Here is a 13,250-nt window from a genome sequence, read left to right on the forward strand (position 1 = left end):
GGAGCTGGCCGGTCGGTCGGAGCAACGAGACAGAGAGTTCTACGCCTACCGCCTAGCAGTAAACGTGGTCAAGGCTACTATCTGGTGTAAAGACGTGATCGATTGTAGTTGTCTTCCGCAATAAAAGAAACGCTCACCACGAGCGGTTTCGTTACCTTGTAAAAGTCTTTTCCTTTGAAATTGAACCATCGACGAGGGCAGCCACGCCACAGGGGCCTCCGTGCGACCCCGTGAGCCAGAATTGGTGGATAGCCGTTCCAGTCAGCATTCAACTATGTTCCTATGAAATTAAAAGGCAGCCGCTATTAAAGCGTTAAGGCATTAAAAATGCTCGCCCTCGAAATGAGCTGGCATCCTTTTCAAAAGATGCCGCAAGGTTGGGAAGTGCGGCCGCTGGGCTCGTAAAGCAGCGCAATTAAGATAATGGCATCCATATAAATTCATTAAAATTCATTGATTTGTGTCAACAAAACATTATTCCTTTCAGACTCGAGAGTGGCAAAAACAAACGCAATTTGGTCATGCCAATGTAGCCGAAATCTCACAGAATGTCTTCTGGAAGTGAAGGCGCGTTATTATATGTGTATTTTTTTCTGCATGAGTCGGAACGATAAACATAGCAATAAAAAAAGAGATTATATATATATTCCGCGATTCGACCATTAATATAGAGCCATGATAAATGTAATAAAAGGTTGCACAGCCATCGTCTGAATTTACGAGCCCACCTTCAGGGAAAAAAAAAGATTTAAAAAAAAAGGAAGAAAAAAGAAAAAAAAAGAACATCGAGAGACCCATTTCCTTCGTTGTCGGGACGACCGCTCTTTTTCCTAGCTTCTCTCTCAGCTCCGCATTCGCTTAGCACTTCCCCCACCCCCTCTCCCAATCCCCCACCACTTCTCCCCCCACCCTCTTTCCTCCCAAAATCCTTAACGGACTTCCTTCCTCCCCCTCCTCGAACACACCCCTCCCTCCACCCCTGGTTTTATGTCTTTTCTCGCCCGACCTCATCCCCTTCGTACTGCGCAGTCCCAGGCCAAGGCTCGTGGCGATTACTCGATGGTTCCATTGATCGAAACCAGTTTAGATGGGAAAAGTCATGCGATGATTATCCTGGGTGTCCATGCACGCCACCCTCGACATCACTGCATTGGCTGACACCCAACAGAATTTTGATGATTTACTCATGAACGAATTCCCGCCAAACAAAATCCTCTAATATCCCCCGTGAATCGCCGACCTTTTTAATTTGGTTTATACTGACCTACGCTCTAAGGTCACGTTGCTTAACAATCACGGCCGGCCAATACATTGTATTTCCCTGAGCGAATGCCGAACGTAATGTTGTCGATAGTCTGAAACCATAAGCTGAGGGAGTGATTCCTTGTGGGATGCGGTTGACTAAGTTCGGAGAAATGCCGATTGGTTCTCATTTCGAACGGTTGATTCCGAGTGAATGGATGCATGATCGGAATCTGTTGTTTTCGCATTTAGACGAAGGAATTAGCCCTTGTAGTTAGTATTTAAAGCGAATAATTTGAGCACAATTTATTCCGATTGGAATCAACCATTCGGAATGGAACCTGATGGAAATAATTCCGATTTGTGCCCACCACATCTCCTCACGATCGTTGAGCGCATCTTCCCTATTTTATATCTTTTATTTTCGTAGTTGATTGTCAAAACCAGGATGAAATCTCTATGTATTGTTAACCTTAAAAGGAACTGGGTGGTTCGAACTTGTGAAAGAACTCTATGAAGACAAAGCAGGTGATAAAATATACGCTCGAATTCGTAATACCATAAGCCATTGACTATATGAATCTAATTAGTTTATAGTAAAAAGCCATCGGTTATACAGTATATGTGAATGAATTCTTGTGGAAGTAAGTGATTATTTTATTTTCTACTGCCAACTTTCGTCTTCTGCACTGCGTTTGCGTCCGTATCCGTCGATTGGCAGGATCGAAAGCTGTGTATTCTGATGTCTATTGTGCAGCAATAGAGAAAATTTTCGATCCCAATGACTAGCATTGACTGTCGGCAATCGAAAACAGACAGAAATTAACTAACATCGATCACTCGCTCAAAACGGATTTTAATTAACTTGTTGGTAATCGACTGCTATTGACTATCAACAGCCAATAATGATCAGCTGCTCACCATCCATTTACTACTCCATTAATCAAGTCAGTCTAGAGATTCTGTGATACCGTAATACCGTATAGCTTAGTATTTTTGACGTACATGCAGAATAAGTATGTGATGATCCGTCTAAACTTCTTTCGAAGCAAGTCGCTATTTCGAGGACTTCCGAGAAATAATTTGTAGGATCAGTTATACTTCTTCTGAGCTTATACGCAGTTTGAAAGATTTTCCTCAAAAATTACCGGATCAGTTCGAGGAATATAAACATTGTGCGTGAGGAATTTTCTTGCTCTGTGGAATAAGTCGGAAAGGAACGCAAGCCATCGGCATCGAAGCCAATATTGATCTAGTTCAACCATAGGAGGTTAACGGTAAAAATAGATCACCTACCTGTGCCTACGCCCTATCTATTCATCCCTTCGACTGTCTGCTCCTTTTCCTGCTCACCTTATTTCTCGTGCGTTCCGTATTTCCCGGAAGAAGGTGGGGGGTTTAGGAGGGGGGAAGAGGGATAGTCTCCGGTTTGCGTCAGTCGTAATTGAGTCCCCTCGCTGCAACACCTCCCCCGTTTGTTGCTACAACGAAATAAAAATCAATGGAGTCGGGTGTGATTCTGTCGAGGTAATTCATGGCGGGCCGAGAAGGTCGTTTAATTTCCTTCGAGGATTGGCTCGAATGGTGTGGGTTGCGTAGCCGCCATGCCATCTTTATGTATTGTCAGTTCATCAGTGGGTCGTCTCATCTGTATAGGTTCCCGTGGAGAGAAAATCCCGCCGTTACCAGACTCTTTTTCGAGAATATCATTTCACCATCTTCCAGAAAGTGTTTTAAGTACCTCTTAAGGTACCGTCCTCTGTATGTAGTAATTTTTCATAGTAATTTTCGCAAAAAGTTTTTCTGCGAAATGCGATAACGTCTTAGTCTCAGTTCAGCAATATTTATTACATTTAAGTTTATCGGAACTAGTGAAAACTTTACAGTCACTCGCAATGCGCAAATTCCATAGAGAAAAAAATTCATTCTCCATGACCGGGATTCGAACCCATATCTCCCGATTTCTGGTTGAGTGCTTTACCCGGTTAAGTAAGAAAGCCATATTTCCTTACGGTGGAAATTAGTCAATAAATATCTATAGAGTTTAACCAGCAGTACCTCAACAGGCTAAAGCACTCGATGGGATGTCGTGAGATTCGGGTTCGAATCTCGGTCAAGGAGAATTTTTTTCTATGGAATTTGTGCACAGTATTTATTATTTATTACTTTGATGCAGGCTACAGAATATATCAATAAAATATGTAAAAAAATGTATGTGCCTGTGTTATAATTATGTAAATAAAGCTCACAGAGCTTAACTGACGTGTTATCTTGGTTCGTGAAAATTCCATGCCTCTTCCTACTTTAGTCCTCTGAAATTACTTACCGAAAATAATTAGCAATGAATTATAGGCAAGAGTTTTGAAAGTTTTGTCTGGTTTTATCAAGCGGAGTACGAGGCATTTGTAACCACTATTATCAGGTTAAAATTCATTTATTTTCACTTGCTAAAGGAGGGAAGTGATTTTTTTAAATATTGCATTATTCTCTCAAAACTACCAATTTTTATTACAAATTAGATGTTATCTATTTGAGTATTGGATCCATATGGGCATTTTATATTTGCTTTCATTCAGCGCTTAGCACACTCATGAAGTCAGCACACGCATCTCATGAAACACAATTTTGTTTTGGCGTGGTTGTATGCTCATGCACATTTGGGTAAATCTTTTTCTCAAATCTTTTTTTCACCGGCGTTTTGGAAAAAAAACCTGCTTGACTTTCGCAATTAAGGGATAAAAGTTATTAAAAATGGGCCTCATGGTAAATTCTCTTAATTATTAATAACTAAATTAAAAGTGACAGCTGTGTTATTTATTATCATTTAAGAAAAGCGATTCCACTCAGTGTATGGACACTCCCTCAATTGAGGTTGCGTCAGCCAATGACGTGCGGCTATAGAAGACACATCCGTTGGAAGGTCCGGTCTGATACATGGAGTATGGAGTACCGGTAGCTTGAGTGATTAAGTGACGAGAGGAGTATTTGTGAAATTAAAGAGGAATGAAGCTACGCTAGTTTGTACAACCGGGTAATCGATGACGTGTTGTTTGCTCTCATTACTCACTAACGTTCTCAAATGATTCACTTAAAAAAATTGATCCCAGTGGCCCTTAGTTAGACGTCGTTCCCGACTAACGTATGCTTTATCAGAGGTGCCATCCTTTAATCACCCTATTGTCCAGGTTACCCAAGTTACCTTTCCCGTCTGAGAAGTTTAAATCGAAAATTCTCAGATAATACCATTCACGATTGAATGATCTCACGACGGAAAAAAGGGTTTTTAAGATTTTATCTTTAAAGATGCTTAAAGAGCTGGGGAGCCCACCTTGGTCACCGTGAGAATAGCTTCCATAGCTATACCGCAGATGGGGTTCATTAAAATTTTTATGGAATCTTACAAAATTTATTTTCCTCAGTGTAATGCTAAGCGTTAATCACGACGGACTCCAGCCACCCCGCCGTCTTCCACAAAATAGACAAAAGTATATTTCAGTTGTGATCTATATCTACATTAGGTGCGCCCACCGGAGTTTGACTACGAATGGAATTATTTTTTTAAAAGACTTATCGAAAGAGGTCATGATTGTCGACAATAAGGAGGCTAAGACAAACGGGGGTGAAATTATAGAAAACTAAATCTCAATCCCGTAGAAGCCTTTCATTCAAGATGAGAATTTGATTATTTGGAATAGATTTTGCATCAATTTTGGATTGCAGTATGGGTGAAGATCTATATTGGTTTTAACGGTATGACTTCTTGGGGTAAATTAATTGTTGCAAAATCTCTATCGCTGGTACGTTTTGGCAATCATTTTCATGTGATCAAAATGAAGTTTAGCCGTTGCTAGGTGTAAGATTTATGTTGATAATAATGCATGAATGTGATGAATTGTAACGTCTGAGTCATCATATGCTCCCCAGAATATGATTACTTTCATCAAATGCTTTAGAATTCGAACCTTTTGGAATCTAAGAAACCTAAATGCTCTCTTTTAGCGAAATGTTGGTGCACAGCATTTGGGCGTAGCGTCACTGCATTCTTCGTCTCTATTGGGAGTCTTCGCCACTTTTTATATTCTTATTATTATCACCATAATTACTGCTAATGAAATGATAGAGAAGAGTGAGTTCAATTTACATCCGGCTGTATCAGTCAGCGTGGACACAGCCGGCAACATTTGAATTTAGAATTTATTGGCCCTATCTTTAATTATAGACCTTAATAGGTGGAAAACAAACATTGTTGTCTTTAGTACGCAGGTAATTGGAGGATGATTGCTCGGCGCTTTTTCCGTGAGCCACAATCTTAATGTGCCTCAGTACCGCTTAAATTCGATAATGCTGCCTATTAAGGAGAGTAATAGCTGAATTGGTTTATTGGGGTGCTCCGAACACCGCAGCCATTCCGTCTGCCTTTCTGGGATTTTTTTCTCCCTCAGGAAAAAGCGGTCTAAAAACAGGGTCTTTGCCGGAGGCACTATTGGACACCGTGACATTTGAATCGAGCTAAATGTCCATCGCTCACTGGACTAATCTGGCCAGCGCGCGTAGTGATGGTAGCTGTGTTAGGTCACCACTTGGACAGAAGTACTTTCTTGGTTTAACCCGTGTTACCCCGTCTCTCTAATTGCAAAATGCTTCAGCTCGGGGCAAAATTCCAACGCTTTTAGCCTTCGACCTATTAGACCTGCCGGTTTTGATCCCTGGTCGCGTAGATAACAAGATACGCCCACCTTGCCAAGTTGATAGATAGCCCAATTGATGAAGTATTCAGCTAAATTTGGGCGACGGGCAAATTGCTGGAGGGACCGTGAGATTTTCTTGGTCTTTCGGTATTTGTTTATGTTGATGAGGTTTGGATTGAATTTTGGGGGAATATTGATCGACACTGATTGGGATTAGTCACCATGGTTCATTCCGAGGGGAGTTAAATTTTGGCTTGAATTTCGCCGCCCCTTAATCACCTGTACAGAATGAAAATGCTCTTTCCTCAAACTTTTCGCTTTAGTGTCACTTTTGGTGGTTCTCGTGTTTTTGAAACAGCTTTCGGATTTCTGTTATAAAATCTCTCCTGACATCATTTGTGTGTTTGTTCTTTATTACGCAATTTTTTTTGCTGTAACCATGATAGAATGTAAATGTCCTATGTCATTCTCACCCTTGGTGGTTTTTACAGGGTGGATAAGAGAAGAGATCATGCGACGAGAGTAATTGCAGAGGAAGCCACGGAACAAGTTTCCAACTAAAGTGCAAGTTTAAGTGCACCTTGATCAATTAAATGAGAGAAAAAATAAAAAAATGAGAAGATATTGATGAGATTAGTAGAAAAAAATTCGTGGGTAAATGGTTAGCTATATAACAAAAACAGGAATATCATATCATTGTTATTGTTCAGTAGTTACAAAGAACTTTTGGAAAAAAACATAAAACACGTTTAATTAAAATCAATTGAATGTCAAATATTGTTTTCATAGGTGTAAATGAAAAATGAAGAAATTTTCACTTCCTAAAAATGTATGATATACTTTGGTTGGGGTTCCTCAAGTGATGTTTCCCTGAAATACAGAGAGAGTGCGTTTTCAAAATTGAATCCATTCTGGTCGTAATCTGGAATGATATCTACATGCATTTTTGGCAGAAATACGGGAGGTAATGGGAAAGACTGTTATAAATCATGCTTGGAACAAATAAAATACACTCCAAACTCGCATCTACATCGAATTCAAAATAAATAGTAATTTTTGACCCAAAATATTTTTTTAAACAACTTGCGCTTTAGTTGGAAACTTGTTCCGTGGCTTCCTCTGCATTTACTCTCGTCGCATGATCTCTTCTCCTATCCACCCTGTAAAAACCACCATTTCGGCTTTTAAGGAATAAGCCACTTAAAATTATAAACATTTACTTCGCAAAAGCCATCTAGTAGTGATGAATTATTTACTCGAGAATCATAGCTAGTAGGAATAATAATTTCTCTGTGAGTATCAAGGGTAGTACCTCTAAACTCAATTACACTAGGATCATCAATTCGAGGTCAATTGACTGCTGTGATGGTAATTAGCGGAGGTTAATATATAGTCATTCTCTCGTGATATTATCAGAATATAATTTATATTCTCAGATAAATATATTTTTAGAGTTATTTCTAGTATTATTACTTTAAGCTTTCAATACAAATATATGAAAATCAATGGTTTATTTGGATTTACGCAGTAGGTATATTCCATAAAGTCAAGGTTGATGGGAAATAATATTTTATCCTGTATGCGGTAGAGGCGGGAGACGTAGCTTCTTTTTCGTCTGTAAAGATTGCATTAAGGAAGTAGACCTAGGGATAAGTCAAAGGCGAAAATACTTCTATGAATATTTGCCTCCCCAGAGGAAAAATAACGACCGAGTAAAATTTGCTTACGATGTTGATAGAAAGTCGATCCTAAAAACACCCGGAGTAGGTCAGTTGGCTCAATTGAAATTATAATTAATATTCAAATAAGTTGGCTATACTCAAAATCCAACAAAGGGGTTGGGGGATTTTTTTCAAAGAATAATCAGGGGCATTGTATTTCCCCTTGCGCGATTTGTATTTAAAGGCCAAAAATAGGTGATCGTGTCATCCATTAGAAAGTCAAAAGAAATTGCTTGAATGCCTTTTGTGATGCGTAATACAAAATAGGAAATGCTGGTTCCGGAGGAAGTAATTAATTTTCGCTCAGAGCCCATACTTAACCATTATAACTGCGGCTCCATTTTTGCAGTATGGAATATTTTGAACACTTTCAGTTACGTATTTTTCTTACTATTGAGCGAAGCTATTACTTGGTACTTCATTGTTAGGTTTTGAAGGATTTATTAAATAAGACATTTAGGTTTCATGGTCTTGCAAAGGAAACATTTGTGGACAAAATGCATATGCTAGCTGTGAGGTGAAGTATTAAGTTTTATTGCCCATATTGCCTACTATGCTTGTTAATAATAAATAAATGACTTTTTCCTGTGTAAACTATAAGGGAACACTGAATTCTTAGCTAAACAACGATTATAGAGTATAGATATAGTAATCAAATAAACTCTAGTTTTCAATCTGGTTATGAACAATCTTTGTAAGATTATTTTTATTTTCGTTAAGCCACAGATACGCTAAATTTTAAAAGATGTTCAAATTTCGTAAAATGTTCAGGTTGTCTTGATCAAGTAATTTTTTTACGTTTTATCTTTAAATGTTTTTTTTTTAGTTTAGTCCCAGTATTTTTGTTTAGTTATTCGACTACGCTGGTCATGTCCCTAATTTCCATTTATTACTTCTTTTCGTTTCTTATTTTCCTTCCTTGAGCCTGTATATTAAGCTGCATTTAAATACCCAAAAATTTTAGTCCCAAATAAAATAAAACCGACCATAATATTTCCCTCATTGAGCTGTGTTCGCTAAAATCTAGGAATGATTCTGAAAAATAATTATTCTCGGATTACTTAATTCTCAAAATCTCTCTTGGAACTTGCCATAATTTTGATCTCTTTCTAAGAGTTTGGCATACTCGACTGCTTAAATAAATATTCGCACGTTAATTTTTCATTTCCATACCTGACGCGTAGCGGTGGTATAAAAATTACGCTTAGCTCATTACTGCTTTCCATTCGGAATGCAAATAGGCAGCAATCCTATTCCTTTCCATTTCCCTTTTCAGTCTGATCTTTTGCTCTACAGGATAGGTAAGTATGATTTTGAAGAGGAGCGTTTTAATTGTGACGTAAGGCAGATTTTCAGGCTTTTCGAGTGGGCATAGATCTCTGGAGCGCGGAACAGGTATTTTTGGAGATGCAGCTCTGGATAATGTCCTTTCCATTTGACTTGATCCCGTGGAATTCTTTCTCTCTGCTTCTCCATCGACCTCTTGCATGATGCACTAAAGTGTGTCATGAACGGGGTCGATGACTGGCGGCGTGCATTTCCCTGCATCCTCTACTAATCAGACTTCCGCTTTCGTCTTGCACTTCTCTCCTCTCCACTCTTATCCCATTTCTCCGCTAGAAGTCGCTCATTCGTTAGTGGTGGACCCATTCTTTGTGTTAGCTGTGTATTCTTCGTCTGTCTAAAATTCTATTTGAATCGCTTTGGATTGAGTTTGTTTTAAGATGCATTTAACCCTGCACTGCATTTTGTATCATTATTGATACACTAAACTCATTGCCGATTATTTCAGAAGGGCACAATTCTTCCTCCCAAAAGCATGGTGTATCAGATATGATACTCTCCTCCGCTACAATATGTGGTTCTCGAAGCAGTCAGTAGGCGTTATAGGTGATCAGCTTCTCATTAAGAAGGAGGAAGTCCCCTCTCCGCATGACAACCTGAAGATTTTTCCAAGCCACCTCAAGAGGAATCAGTAAAATTATGTTATCATTATAAGAAAGTAATTAGTAAAGGTATGGGTGCCAATGAGAAGTTTTCGATGAGTATATGTATCATATGTGATACATATGGGTTGACCGTGTAAGTAACGAGGAAGTTCTAAGAGGAGTGGGAGAAAAAAAAGCCTCCTATAAACCTTAAGCAGAAAACGGAACAACTTAGTTGACCACATTTTGAGGCATGATGGCCTGATGAAGGCAATCGTGGAAGGACAGGTGGAAGGGAAAAAGGGCAAGGAACGGCCCCGAATGAGTTATATAGGACACGTTATAAAGGATGTAAAAGAGAAATGAAATGCGTCGCTATGAAAAGGTTAGCGGATATGAGAGAGAAATGGAGAGCTGCGTCAAATCAATCTTAGGATTGTTGACTAATGATGATGATGATGATTTAATGTAAATGTTGTCTATAACCATAATGTATCATATTTGCTGTTCTGTTATATCATATTTAGGTTATCAGGTTCTAATTATGTTGAAGGTAGACAGCTCCCCGCAGAGAGTACCAGAGTGATATCTATTTATATTGTTAGTAAAGGTACGGGCGCCAATGAAAAGTGTACAATGAGCATGTGAAATGAAAACCTTTTGTGCAAAATTGCCAAATCTGTCATACATATCCATTTCATATCAAAGTTGTCTATAGCTGTATTATATGATACAAATAAAAATGTTTCCTTAAAAAATAAAAAAAGCAGAAAAAGTAACTAAATTGTAGTAATTGAAGCGTCTCTGGATATATTTTATAAAGAAAACTATTTTTTGGGACGTATTTAGAAATCGATGCAGTTAAGGGTTAACTTCTCGGTTCGACTGGACATTTTTCGAGTAGTTTGTCATCAAAGTACCTTTTTATCAATGAAGCAATAGAAATTATTTACTTATTCCCATACCACCGAACGCAGTACGTATTGGCCATTTCACATCGGGGTGTTCAACAGATCAAACAATAACACATGTACGAACAACCATGCCGCGCACAGGGACAACCCATCCAGGAGGGACTAGAACCCGCGACCTCTTGTTTAGCTGGCGAGGACTTTACCTCACCGTCAGCGAGGCCGGCAAAGATTGCATAAAGATTTACTGAAATTGCAATCTGAGTACCTATTTTTACTTTGTGGTGATTATGTTGAGATGCATGCCAACTTGCAGCAACCACATTGAATGCTTACATTTGCATTTCACCAGCTAAGAGTTCAAGTTTTTTTGGACCACGTTAGCAACGCGGCAAGTTTGAATTAAATTTTTGTCTTTGAAAACCGGGAAAGCTTCAGTGACGCTGCCAATAATAAATGTGAAGATTTTTCAAGTTGACGCTGTAAACTAAGAAAATGCTCTGATGGGAATTTTAATGTTTCTTTGTGCACAACATTGGCCAACCGCACCGCGTTTTTCTTAAAATGCGCTTAAAATTCGAATTTAATGGCCACGGTACGAAAATACCTCAGAATTTTCATTTGCCGTGACCATATTTGTGGCTTAGCATTTCCACTGGCATTTGTGCTCTCGAAAATTCGCTCATGTAAGCCAGGATTTAAAATTATTTTTTTAATGCCTGCGAAATTCTTCCACTTTCGAAGCTTTCTTTGATTATTCACTCGGAATGAGAATGTCTTTAGCTTTTCCTCCGAGTTCTGTGATAATTTCTTCATTTATTTCTCTTCCGGTAGCCTTGTTTTCCGTTAGATCTTCCTCTGCTCTGTTGAGTTCCCTCCGCGGATCTAGGCCATTCTTATTTCTCATCTTTCATCAAGTCGTTTTCAAGAGGTTTTTTAAGTCCCGATAAAGTTTCCCCATCCATTCTTTCCATCTGTTTCCGAGCCCTCATCTTCTGTCGGCAGATTCCCGTTTAGTTTCGCCTCTACGTAGTCTCAGCGTATTTGTGATCATTTTAGCGGAAGATTTTCCTTCGAGTTCGTTTTTCTTTGCCGGATCGACGGTGTCACAAGTAATTCGGAGAAAATATAGTTTGGGTTTATTGAAAAGGGTAGTTAGGCCAATTCAGAGTGCCTAATTGGTACTGTGTTATTTATGATGAGTAATAGACATTAAGAATTCGGGAAATCTACATTATTTTCGTTCAAAAATAAGAGAGGAATGCGGGAGCATTGGGACCACGAGAAATAGAGTTTGGTGCTTTCATTTCGCAGCCGGTTGGAGCGAATGAGAATTTCGTTCTTTTATTCCGATCACAAAGAGACCTTGCAGGTATTTTCTGTATAAAAGGCCGTTTCTTCATTGTTCAGCGTTTAATTCCGGGGTAACGCAGAAACATTCCCAACTTGCGGAATTAAATAACAACTTTTGGCCATTGATATTTGCAGGCCTTGTAGTTATTTCATATCGTGTTTGAAAAATACAATCTGGCTTTACATTTCATACAAAGTCACCTTCCTATGGAGCGCGGTGTAGTTCATTGTAACAAAAAATTGAACCCTGTTCTTGCAATAGTAAAATTTGAAATGATTTTTGCTAAGGAATCTCATTCCGTATGCTAGATGGAATTGACAGGCCTGCGCTGCATGGTGAAAATCCGTATTTCAATTTACGTTGGCTATTAAATATTGTGAAGGGGTTTATAAAATTTTATGTCCCCGTGCTACATTTCACGTCGTATGTAAACTTTTTGCAAACTTATTTAAAATATTTTCAGTTTTCTAAAGGGAAGGTGTTTGTAAGCATCATTTGAGTTGAATCTAGGCTACAAAAATTAGTATTGGAACGTGCATTGAAAATTACAAAATGTATTACGTGAAAAACTTCAAAGATCAAATCTCGATCTTGCGTGATTTTTACGAAGAGACGAAATGTAGATTCGTTGCGATTGATTTGACTTTCTCGAACTTGATTTTTCTTGGAAAAGCTGGTCTTTAGGGTTCCATAATGCTCATTGCCGGTCACATGATTGAATCTGGAAATGCTGATACTTCTTTCTCCGTAACCTATAACTGATTTCCTGGTGAAATAATCCTGGTCCTTAATAATGTATTTCTTAATGTTAATTCTTTCCCTATATCTCAAGAATTTTTGTATCAGAATCAAATGAAAGCAGAAATCCAATTCTTCTCTCATTTTTTAAATACGTTTGCCGTCGCGACGACATGTTATGACTTGCATCCTGTCAGCTTTCTTGTCTGAGTAGCTCGCTGAGTCAGAATGAGCATAGATATGAGTTAATTTTCTAGGCTTTAATGTTTTCGAACCAGTCATGTCTAAAAATTAAAAATCCCCAATGAAGCGTGTAAGAGCCCATTTTTTGAACTTTGCCCCTTAATTATATTAATTTTTGCATTTTCCAACTATGTACCTACCCTTAATACATTGTTTCGAAAAGTTATGATTTGAAGCGCAGAGTTTCCCAAGGTTGAGCTTTCCTTTTATTTATATTGATCAAAGGAATTTACTCTCAAATGGAATCGATTGACCGACTTTCTAATTAATAGCCCATAATTGCTGAACTCGGGGAAGAGTTATGAAGCTGTTGATTTTGATCTGAAGGCGTTAATATTTGGTATCAATTATGTTTGATTCTCTGCACGAGTTACTTTTATATATTCGTATTATCAATGGGAGAATAGGTAAGGCAAGAAATGAAT

The sequence above is a fragment of the Ischnura elegans genome, chromosome X (genome assembly GCF_921293095.1).
Source record: "Ischnura elegans chromosome X, ioIscEleg1.1, whole genome shotgun sequence".
Classification (NCBI taxonomy): Eukaryota; Metazoa; Arthropoda; class Insecta; order Odonata; family Coenagrionidae; genus Ischnura; species Ischnura elegans.